General features: G+C 40.5%; 1 protein-coding gene and 1 long non-coding RNA gene across 2 annotated transcripts in view; both read left to right on the top strand.

Moving 5' to 3' along the window:
- LOC145468742 (uncharacterized) overlaps positions 1-12,192 on the top strand; it is a 42,600-nt gene that overhangs the window by 22,133 nt on the left and 8,275 nt on the right. The gene's annotated exons all lie outside the window — the stretch shown is intronic.
- Positions 1-12,192, top strand: part of LOC145468489 (uncharacterized) — an 88,445-nt gene that overhangs the window by 2,725 nt on the left and 73,528 nt on the right. The window contains exons 3-4 of the long non-coding RNA XR_014042208.1: positions 969-1,067; positions 1,408-1,485. This is a non-coding gene — a long non-coding RNA (uncharacterized LOC145468489). The remainder of the gene's footprint in view (positions 1-968; positions 1,068-1,407; positions 1,486-12,192) is intronic.

Consider the following 12,192-nt stretch of genomic DNA (forward strand, 5'->3'; position numbering starts at 1 on the left):
TATGTATGCGACCGTTAAACCCTCTCTTTCTTAAGCTCGAAATATTAATTTTCCTTACTAGTCACAAACTCCCTCTCGTGCTAGTTCTGAGAATTTTACTGTCCACCAAATGTACTCAAAACTAGCAGTTAGTGAACAAATAAGACTTGCTACAGGTACATGTGGCTTTTTGCTCGCGTTATGAAGAAAGACCCATTGACAAGTGTTATTAGGAATTCGAGGATTAAAATCTGTTCTGCAAATGTTTGATATAACTGAAGGGGTGTATGGAAAAAGGCCCTAAGTGACCCTTGATCTCATGTCAAATTCTCCTTTTCTGTACAAGGAAGTGAAAAGCAATTTGCTAGGAGAATTTTGCAGCCTATCGGATGTCACTGAGGGTCTTTTTCCTGTACCCCTTCAATTGTGAAGAGCATGCAGTGATTCTGAGTGATTGTGCTGCAAAACTTGTAAAACAAGATATGGACTATAAATGATCTTAAAAACTGTGGATCAGTACATATGCTTGTACAATACAATGGAGTGGCATTCATTTTGTGTCTGTGTTTCTCTTGGGCATACATTTCAATGACATTATGTCAGGCATCAGAAGGCGTGGTGGCCTCATGGTCAGTGTACTTGACTCTGAGCGGTCTTGGTTTGAGCCCTGGCTGGGGTCATAGTGTTGTGTTCTTGGGCAAGACACTTAACTCTCACAGTGCCTCTCTTCACCCAGGTGTATAGATGTGTACGGGCGAATTTAATGCTGGGGTAGCCCTGGGAAGGTCTAGCGTCCCATGCAGCTGGGAATAGAAATACTCCTAGTCACTTCATGCTACAGAAACCAGGATAAGCTTTGGCCTAATGGGCCACTTGGCTCATATGCAAACTTTATTATGTCTGAGGCACCTATACTAATCACAGACTTTATTTTCTGATATATGAATGTACAATTTTGACTTTGGCAGAACTTTTCTTATTTTTCACAGCTGGTAGAGCTAAAGAATGGAGAGACATACAATGGACATCTTGTAAGCTGTGACAACTGGATAAACATAAATCTAAGAGAAGTCATTTGTACTTCCAGAGTAAGTTTCTTCCACAGCAGCTACAGTTGCTACCCTTGTCTGTATTTAAATTATGTGTATCCTTGCTAATATTCGCTGAAATGTCATTGCATTAAGTGCAATTTTGCAGGGGTTTGATTAAGGGCCAGGCACAGGGCAAATTGACCAGCTGTGAGGATGATTTTGCCGACCTGGTTTGACCATCTAGCGGAAAGTTTTTCTTATAAAGAAGTTCAATTGCAAACATATTGCCCGCCTGTGAAAACCAGTTGCCCTCTTCCTGAAAATGTTTTATGAAACTCTTTTTGTCATGCTTTGATGGCCTTTTGTTAAATAGATGACCTCTGTTTTCTCCTTTCAGGATGGAGACAGGTTTTGGAAGATACCTGAATGTTATGTCAGGGATAGCAACATAAAATATCTTAGGATTCCAGATGAGGTATGAATAGATTAATGAATAGAATCATCATCCTTTGCTTTTGGGTATCGCTAATGTTGAAAGGTTTTGGCCTTGACATCATGACCAAAATCTGCTCAGCGAAGCTAACATCTTTGGCATCTTGCATGTAGGTTGTTGACATGGTAGAAGATGAAATGGTAAAACAAGGAAGAAGCAGAGGCACATGAAGACCAGGTATGACAAATTACAGGACACCTGCATTTTAAACCCCTACTGTTCCTCCAAAGAAGGCCAAAGGGCAAACATGAAACTACATGTTCTCCTAAATAGCTTTTCATTTTAGTGGTCACACATTTGCTAAGGGTTTCATCCACAGACTGAAATGATACAAGTGCAACTGCCTTGTACAGCGTAATAAGCAGTACCACATGAAAGTACTGCTCAATAGCTTTCATTTGAATGGTCACACACTAGGGTTTCATCCACAGACTCAAAGCTTAGAACCACCTTGTACAGCACAATAAACAGTTCCACATGAAAGTGTTACTCAATAGCTTTCTTTTTAATAGTCACACACTAGGGTTTCATCCACTGACTTTTAAGTTAACAAATGTTAGAACCATCTTGTACAATGTAAAAACAGTGCCACGTGAAAGTGCTGCTCAGTAGCTTTCATTTGAATGGTTACCCTGTGGTTTTGTCTGTTATGAGTCTACAAACAAGCTACTAGGCTTGATTTCCGCCGCTTTCTCGAGTCCGGTCTACGTTCCTCCCCGAGAAGAGACGGCTGGACGCGTGAGCGGCAAAGCATGTCTGTGACGTAAATTCATAATTTAATTCTTGCGCGCTTGAGGTGGCCGGAAATGTCATCTGATGACAATCATAGGCAGGCCCACATGACGCCTACGGCTCGTAAAATTTGTAGCGTTTTCGCCACTTCTTTTTTTTAATTTTGGCCGTCCAACCTATTTTGTTTCACATTATTGTTGTAGAAGGGCATTACATGCTGTGTTCTATAGAAGAGTTTTTTTTTTTTTTTAAAGTAGAGCGGAGCTGTTTGACTATGGTGTAGCAACTGTCATGTCAAAGGTGTGCATGGTGTTGACACCATGTTTATGTTTTGGTAGTTCGGTTTGCTTTGGCTCATTTTGTCTGGCTTCGCCAGAGACTGGTGTCGCTTCCCTTCAAGAAGACTACCGTACACATCAATTTGACTGAGTGTTTTGTTTCTTGAGATCGATGTTGCCGTTTATCCCTCTCTTTGTTGACTTTGTTCGTTTTCTGACATTCTGGCATCGCATGATTCATGCATAGATTTTAACCATTAGTCTGTTGACTATTTTGCGTGTTGTGTATGCCACTATGGTTTAGATCAGGCAAGATTTCATCAGTTGGCGGTATTTGGTTAAATGTCCCACTAATGCGATCGCACTTCATATCGCACAACTTCTTTGCTACTGCGAGAAAGCTAATTTATGCAGCCTGCTCGATCCAGGCAGGCAGATTTCTTATAGGTTGAAATTAACAATGCCAAGTCCACGAGTCCAGCCGTGAGTTCGGGGGAGGAGCGCGGGCTCCTTTCCCGAACAGCGGTTGGTAATAGAGCCTAACAAGCTACTAACAGAACGCAGTGCTGTGAAGATAGCATGGGTAAAAAAATCCCATATGTACTGATTCTATACAAGTGCTAGTTTTCATAGGTTTAAATTTGTTTCATCATTAGGGCGTGGTGGTCGTGGCGGAGACGGAGGCGGAGGAGGTCATAGTGGAAGAGGTGGTGGTGAAGGAGGCAGAGAAGGCTCATTCGGTGGACGAGGGGGTGGAGGAGGGGGTCAGAAGAGAAACAGAGATGATAGTGCGGGAAAGTAACTTAACAGATCAGCGATGTAAATAGCTGTTATATACATGTATAACCTCAAGGTCAAAATACAGAAACTGTGTAAGCCTTGTCATCTGTTGACTGAAGCCACACAGCACAGGAGCCTTGCAGGGTCTGATTACTCTGCTAAAAACGTCTGGGCAACAGGCTCAACAGTGCTGTTTGAGGTTACAGTTGAACACACCAAACACTGAACTGTCAATAAAACATACAAGCTCAAAGTCCTGTAAGACTGCTATACATGTGTGTTCCTGACAGTTTCTTTTTTTTTCTGAGTGAAGTGATTTTTATTTGCTAAATAGACGTTAACATGAGGGTTCACATGAGTCCGACATAAAGATAATGTTAGCTAGCACCTTTCCTTCATTATAATTGCAAAACTCTTGTAAACAAATTTGGATATAAGAATATATGTGTAAGATTCTCGAATGAATATACTTTTTGCTATGTCGTTTGTGTCGCATTTAGAAAGTTTATAGAATAGTACAAGGCTGTTAAAAGTCCCAACTAAAGTACGACTCCTTATATAACTGGATGACCGGCTTGGGTAAAAAGTGACCGGGGTCCCCTTTCTCGAAAGTCCCGGTAACTTTACTTATCCGAAGCCATGTTTTTAACAAATTGACTTCAGGTTTTCGTGCGTCTGTCCTGTTATTGATCATGAATTTCGTCATAACATTGTTGACGTAGCTGTGGATCCACGAGGGAATAGCCGAGTGGATTCGCAGACTACTTTGACAATGTTATGACGAAATTCATTGTCAATAACAGGACAGACGCATTAAAAACTGACATCAATTTGTTTTTTACGAGAACAAATTGTCAAATTGTCCACTCTCGCTCGTTGACGCGTCGCATAAATTATAAATTCATGTGTCTGTCCGCTTAATGACAACAAAAATTAGCCAATGAACGCACCAGAATTTCTGTAGTTATCGTAAAATAACCCACTGACTCCCGTGCCGCCTGTAACCGGCCATGACGAGCGTTGGCCTTTGTTTCACTTCTGACGTTATCACCTTTGACCAAAATTGGCATCACTTATACTCCTTTGTGAAATATTTTTTAACTCGAGAGGATGATGAGATGAGGGAGGGGAGGGTGGAGGGGGTTGATGAAGGCATGGCCCCTCATCTGATGGTTATTATAAGCTTCTCCCAGTTGCCATTTACAACCTGATCCAAATATTTCTGTTTCTGTCTTATAACTTAGCTAAAGACGGTAGGCATCGATTTTCATTTTGAGGAAAAACAAAATCTATTTATGAGCTGTGCATTAAATCAAACCAGCAAAAAGATTGGACAGGAAGCCGACTCCTCAGGCCCACTCCACACTACACCGGAGAAATTTGAAAACGCAGCTTTATTTCTACGGTTAGGCCTACCGTCCACACTAATCCGTCACGAAAACGGAGCTTTTCGAAAACACTCTTCAAACCGGAGGAATTTGAAAACGACGCCTTCTCATCAGTTCGTGTGGACGGAAAACAATTCGAAAACGGAGCATTTTGAAAAACGATAGCGTCACGATAATCATGTGATTTTCCTGACAGAGTAAATCCAAAATGGCGGGTGATTGTTGCGTTTTTAAACTCCTCCGGCGTAGTGTGGGCGGAAAACATTTGCTGCGTTCTCAGAGTGAAACCGTTATCAAATTTCTCCGGTGTATAGTATGGACAGAGCCTTAGCATAGGCTTGCCAAAAGACCGTAAGACTTTGAGGACATTCTCCATCGTCTCTGAAAGTTTACTTACATTGGTCAGCTAGAAAGGTCCGTGTTACTGAGGCAACAAGGGATCATATTCATGACTGGTTTTTAGGATGGGCCTATAACCTTGGCAAAACAAAAGAAGAAAGAAAACTCTGCAATTTAACTGGATGTATTAAGGAGCTATGTCACGGTTTGCGCATTTTCAAAAGTTTAGCCTAAGTTTTTCAAGTTCGTCTGTTGTATAATCCGTGTCAATCTTCTCCATCCTTAGCCATCCTTGTTTCGTTATGGTTTATTATATTCTCTTCAGTCTTTTTCTGTCTTTGTAAATTATTATTCTCAGGTTTTCTTAAATTTAAAGTTAATTTTGCATGAGGCCAAAATAACTGTATTTTCCGCGGGTATGTAAGCAATTCTTTCCAGGAGTTTCTGTGGCACCTTTTGATTGGCCACTGCCTACCATGTATTCACCAGCACGAGGTGCTTCTTCCTCTCTCGCACGCTCCTGTTTCCGACGTGTTTGCCCTTCGTTTTACTAGCTGTAATGTCCGACTCGGAATCTGACGTTGAAAGAAGGAAAGAGAAAGACTGTAACACCAGAGAATCCTAAACCTCAAAGTTCAGAGCTGATGGACGAAGTATTTTCCTTATTCAAGGGATATCTTAACACACAACTCGAAGCCCAGGGAAACCTGATAGAAGATCAGTCGGAAATAGAGAGGTCCGCTTCAGAATTTAAATTCAAGGGTAATAGAAAGCAGTTTGAGGTGAACGCCAAACTAGAAAACCTTTCCCGAATAAAGACCAGTGCTGACGACCCCGCTCAAGTACATAGTTTGTCTCAGGAAGCACAACAAATCATTCAAAAGAGGCAGAAGATAATAAAGATTGCTGACCGCAGCATAGACCGCTGGCTAGTGGTTCAAGAATATGAGTCGGATGACATCGTCTCAAACTCCGAAGACGAAAATCGCGTCAGGAAGGCGAAGAATGCTGCGGACAAAAAGAGGAAGGATTCCGACAAGTCTAAGCCGGGCCCTTCTACGCGCATTAAGTCTGACGGTGATAATCAGCTTTTTCGCGGTAATATTTTTCCTTTCTCTGTTTTGATTTGTTATTTCTCATGAGGTTGGAATGCCTGAGGATCCAACCATCAAACAGTGTTGGTTGTTTTGAATGTATTGCATGTAAGAGGAAAGTAATTTACGTTAGTTTGAGCAGAGCGAATTAGAACGTAAATACCGTGACTGAGTTCCTTTAACCCTTAAAACTGACAGAAAAAGAACCTTATGTCTGGATTGGAACAAGAGGGCAGAGGGGCTACAACAGTCCCGCAGAATTAGGGGCTTAAAGTTATTTTCAGCGAGAAACAGTCAGGGCAGAAGATAGAAGATCCCACCCGTCGCTTGCAAGGGTAATTGCTGTCGAGCCTTAGCGAGACAGTAGCCTATTCTTGCCAATAGCGGGAAAAATTCAAAATTTTTGTCGGATGTAAGATTGCAAGCATGCGCAGTCGATTGTTTTTTATTATCCAGGCTATCGAAGATCATTGTCTATCAAGTGGACTGGGTACTAGCGAGGGTTCAAGTGGCGGCCATATTGCTACAAGTTGCACCTTGCACTGTGTCATTGTCGTTTTTTCTTTTTTGAATAATATTTGGGCAGCTTTCCGTCGCGAGTTGGTTGTTTAGTTTTCAAGGGAAGTTATTTTTCATTTCTAAGTTGCTCTGTCGCGTAGTTTATTGTTACTTTCCTCCCTTTCTTCGGAATTTAACTCAAGGTTCCTATGGAAAACCTGGAAAGTCATGGAATTTTTATATAATTTCATTTTCAGGAATGGAAAGTCCTGACATTGAAGTTTGGGTCATGGAAAGTCGTGGAAAAGCAATAAACTTACTGAGAATGAACAGGCTAAAATATATCAAAAGTTTGGAAAACAGCAGACAAGTCAGGAAACCAGATAATTCCAGTAAAACAATTAACACTAGCATGCATTTAGTGCGTCATAATGTGGGAAAATACCTTAAATAATAGACTGTTTTGACAATACTCTGAGAACAATTGCTTAACATAAGTCAGGGAAAACTCGATCATGGAAAAGGTCAAGGAAAGTTGTCCACCATACACATTTTGGATTTATAACATTTTTTCACGTCAACAAGAATTTTCTAATCGTTGCCGTATTTGATAATGTCTTTGGAAATATTCTTTCTTGATGAATGAGTTAGAGGTAAAGTTTATACTATTTTCTCTCCTACTCCTGGAATCTCGTAAGCACATGCAAGTTTGAATTCTGATCTTATACACAAACACAATTCACAGGATGTGTGTTCACTCAGTTTTCATCAACCTATACTACATCGAAACTAATTTTCTTTCATACACAAGTACGGAGATAAGATATAAGCCCCATTTACATGCGCTAAAACAGCACGGCACGGCACATAATTGGCAACATGCTGCCCATTTTCGGGCACGGCACTCTAAATTCTCCTCGTGTGAACGTAAGGGTTCCAAATGAAATGTGGCACCAGTGCCTAAAATTGTTGGGGTGCAGAGTCTACCTCTTGGAGGCACGGGTAATCGATGCGCCGTGCAGAGATTTACGTTCGTTTAAATGCTCACCCGTGAGGTTCCAGGTCTTTTTGTCATAAATCTATCCCTGGCGCATGCTTAACTCTCACAAAAACAGGCAGGAGAAGAGATGCAAACACGTTCCTGTTGGGCAAAAAAACACCAGTAAAAAGGGTGGAATGGGCTGGCCCAACAAGGCCACACGCTTAGCATTAGCAGCTCGGCGTATTATGTATGGTCTCTCGCCTCGTTATTTTATTTTCTATCTCGTTCAAAATAAATTGAAATGTTTCTCTAGTAGTCCGGAAATTTTCAACAAGTACCAATCTCATAACGCACAGGACGGGCCTGTTTTTTTTTTTCTTTTCTTTTTCTTTTTTTTTTTTGAATTCAAAGTCCAGAGGAATAAATTAAAACTGTGAGCAATATAAATCTCAGCTCGAGTCCAATTCTGTAGACTACTTTTCAATTATGTTAGGTTCTTGAAAAAAGTAAATAAGTAACTGTAGCGTCGGCGGTACTTAAAACGGTCGTGAGATTATGGATATCTTGAAGTTGATAATTAACACTTAATGACTGGTCCCGAGGGGAACAGTGAATTTTGTTTCCCGAGAATCTCCGTGTTCCCCTCAACTTCGTCTCGGGAAACATTGAGATTCTCGGAAAGTTCACGGCTGATAGCTGAGAAATCGCCGAAAATTTAACTGAGAACCGACAGTTCCAGCAACCCTATTCAGCCCCCTCTCATTGTAATCGGTCAAAACAGAACATAGGAAAGTCATACGAACACGTGATGACGTAAACTCATTCGGGGAAATCCCTTTGTTCTTGTTTATTACCTAATCACCAAAAACGAAACGTGACTTCCTCATTAAATTAAAACAGGGGAATCCCTCCGTTCTTGTTTATTAGCTAATCACCAAAAACGAAACGTAAGTTGCTCAGTTAACCAATTTAGGGGAATCCCTTATTTAAGAAGGTATTTATCACCTATATCACATGATAACCTATTTATCACTTATATCACATGATAACTCACAGGCTTAATTGTCATCGCCATGAATATTGCTAACAGCGCCCACGGTGAAAAGAGGATAACTGTGAAACCCCATCGCCAATTCCAAAATAATAAGGAAAGCTAAATGACTGACCAACTCTTGTGACATTGCAAACAACTTCTGAGAATAACGTGACACATCTGAGTCAGCTTGGAAATATTTCAGTTTTCAGAGGAAGAAGAAGAAGAAGAAGAAGAAGTATACAGATTGTTATAATATTAAGGAGCCGTTCAGCAAACAACTACAGCAACCCAGTAATCAAAGAAACAAAGGCTGTGCACTTAATAACAACTTAGAACTTGGTAAAATTCTTAACTATACTTTATAAAAGAACAAAGGGAAATTCAAGCCAAATTCAGGGTTGTTTGTAGAAATTGAATCACGAGGGCCTTTTTCTTTCAATTTCTATTTAGAATTAAACGCTTTCTTTGCATTTTCAGCTGGAGCTAGTTGTTAAAACTGATAGACGCACTGAATAGTCTTAGATATTGCGAGATTCTTAACAACAAAGTAAAATGTAAATACATTTATTATACGGCTACCTCCGTGAGCGGGCAAGATGAATCAAATCCTGCGCTGTGACTGGCTACCCGAGCGGGCAAGATGGAGCCATCTTGTCGGCTCGGGACTACCCGCCGAGTCCCGCAACAAAAATTTTCCCGAGAGCCATATAATAAATCCTTTATTAACCAAGCTTGTTCGGTCAAGATGGCTTGATATTGGCCTCGGTCTTTTTTTTTTTTTTTTTTTCCGGTTTATGGACCTCGACTCCGTTTCGGTTCATAAACACGCAAAAAGAGAACTTGGCCAATATCCAGCCATCTTGACCTCACACTTGGTCAATAACCCATACTTCTTACCCTGCACTCTCCTTGGCGTCTCAGTTGCTTAAGCTCCGGATTGCGCAGTAAGTGCGGCCTTACATGTGTGTTTGGTTCTCCCGTCGTTATCAGATAAAAAAAAGTTGTCTGATGATCTAGGTGGTTGGGTGTGGTCACAGGGCGTAACTCGCGCCTTTGGGATTGGTTGCAAAGGCTGAGTGAGGAGTGGTAGGGGGGGGGGGCGGGAAAGTAGCAAGGCTAATTCACAGAGCTGGTCACCTGTCAATAGCTCAGGTAAAAAAATCAAACTCAGCCAGCCATTAATCCCCGTAGAAAATATTTTAACGGGTTAGGGTAGGTCACCCATAATCTTAAGCCCAGGATCTTCCAAGGCCAGCGTCAAACATAGTGATCTTGGGAGAAGATTAGATCACCCTCTCCGAAGAACCTCACCATGGAAAACAGATTTTTAGCGGAATGATTTGTTTGAAGGAAAGGTGCCGTTAATACTGAGTGGAACTCCCGTGTCGTTTCAGTCATCTCATTGCACAATTCCTTACCCGTCAGCAACACAGACGAAAGAAAGTTATTAAAATCTTACACATTGAGTCATGCATGTATGTACAGTATATACAGTGAACTGTCGCCTTGCGGACACCTCGCTATTGCTGACAAAATCCAGATCCCCGGCAAAAGCTATAGAGGCTTGACTGGAAATGACTCCCGTAAATTACGGCCTCTCGCCATTACGGAATTACGGACACTTTCGTCAGGTACCAAAATGACAATTTTATTGTTTTGACTCTCGATGAAGCGAACATCACCTACTTCTCATATAACATAATTATATAAAATTACAGTCTGCGGTTCACCAATTGTCAAAAACCACTTCAAAAGACTTCTGGAATGTTTATCTTCATATCAATTCTTTTTTTATCGGCTGCACTATAGTCCTTGCTTCACAGACATTGTCTATGTTATTTTCTGCATGTTAAGGGCACTTTTTATCTCACATCCCGCTTTTACGGACTCCCCCTATTACGGATACTAAACGAAGTCCCCGAGCGCGTCCGCTATAGCGAGAGTTGACTGTATCAAGGAAACAAACATGTACCTAAACTGCGTAATTGTAACTTAAATTGCGAATCAGAAAACTGAAACGCGAGGGGAAAATGAAACCTGCCTATCGTGTGGCAGTGAGAGATGCTATTAAAAGCCAAAAGAAGACTGTGCCAAAAGCCACAAAATAAGTGATGGGACTGGATACTGACTAAAGAGAATCACAAATGCCAGAATAGCTACTGTGGTCTTCAAATGTTAACTAGCTTCTCGCTCTACTTTTTTAATTAATTCGATACATGTTCAGCAGATATAAAAAAAGACTCCACAGCCCGTCGAAACCGAAAGCGTATCCCATGGTTCGAAAGTCTGATAATTTGTACGTCAATGTTATTTTGAACGAGACGCTGTTTTAGCTGCTAGAGGCTAGAAATTTGAATTTCATTCTGATTTAGATTTCTCATCGAACGGTAAGTAATTGGTTTTTACCTCACATGTGCATCTACATTAAATTTGGTCGATAAAAATCGTAACATATCACAATAACTTTTTGAACTAAAAGAATCAACGATAACTATTGTATATTTAAGATAAACTATATCATTACTTGAACACAGCAGTTAGTGATATTTATAAATCGCAATTGGCCACTGAGAAATGTAAACTCGTCAAATTAACTGGCTGATATTCAATGAGATGTTAGGCTTGGTAAACGTTGCCATACATTACATAAAATTGCTCAAAAATACAACATTACGTAGTGGAATAGAAAAATAATAACCTCTTTCAGAAAATTAATTCTGATGAGTGGGCGCTGAACGGAACATTTTTTTTTTCTTTGAATCTCTGAAGTAACAAAATAAAAATAAGGATTTTGGACTTCTTTCTAATCAGAAAGTTCTCCGTTTTACAGTTCAGTATCTTGGTGTTAATTAAATGCATTGGAAAGAAAACGTAAACAATACTTTGGTGATTCTTCTGTCACTTGATTGCAGGCAGAGTCCCTATTGCGATGTGACGTGGTGTTACAGGCCTTGAAAGGTTTTCTTTCGCAGTGGAAAAGGGAATTAAAAGTAGAGGTGAGTACTCATTTGATTTGTATCATCAGGTTCGTGGCAGCTCTGACAGTATTCATTTTGTTTCCGGTAGATATCCTCATCTACTCTCCTTTTATTTCTACATACATACACACTTTATTGAACCTCGCAAGTGGTGCTTTTCGGGAAAAATAAACTTAAAAAAGACTGAAACTGTTACAATGATTGTTAACCATACATTAGAAGGGATAACACGATTACGCATGTTGAGATTGCCTACAAAATACTTGTGTACACTGATTGTGTTGTAATCTTGCAAAACTGAGAACATAAAGCTTTTGTTTGTTTTACGTAGCTAGCCACAGTGGAGGAAAAAAGTCAAAGATTGATTGCCTCTAAGATATTTGATGTTGTTACTGTGCATTGAAAAGACTTAAATGACACTGATAATTTATTGTCCTTTTCAAAGGAACATCGATTTTGCTGATCCAGACTGAATTGGATTTCATTCTGATTTTGACTCATCTACTAACGGTAAGAACAGTGCACTTAACCTAGTAGTTATAGCGGAGCTCCGGCGGCCCGAAGGGCCGCCAAGCGGAGCCCCA

Source organism: Orbicella franksi, chromosome 14, assembly GCF_964199315.1.
Source record: "Orbicella franksi chromosome 14, jaOrbFran1.1, whole genome shotgun sequence".
Classification (NCBI taxonomy): domain Eukaryota; kingdom Metazoa; phylum Cnidaria; class Anthozoa; order Scleractinia; family Merulinidae; genus Orbicella; species Orbicella franksi.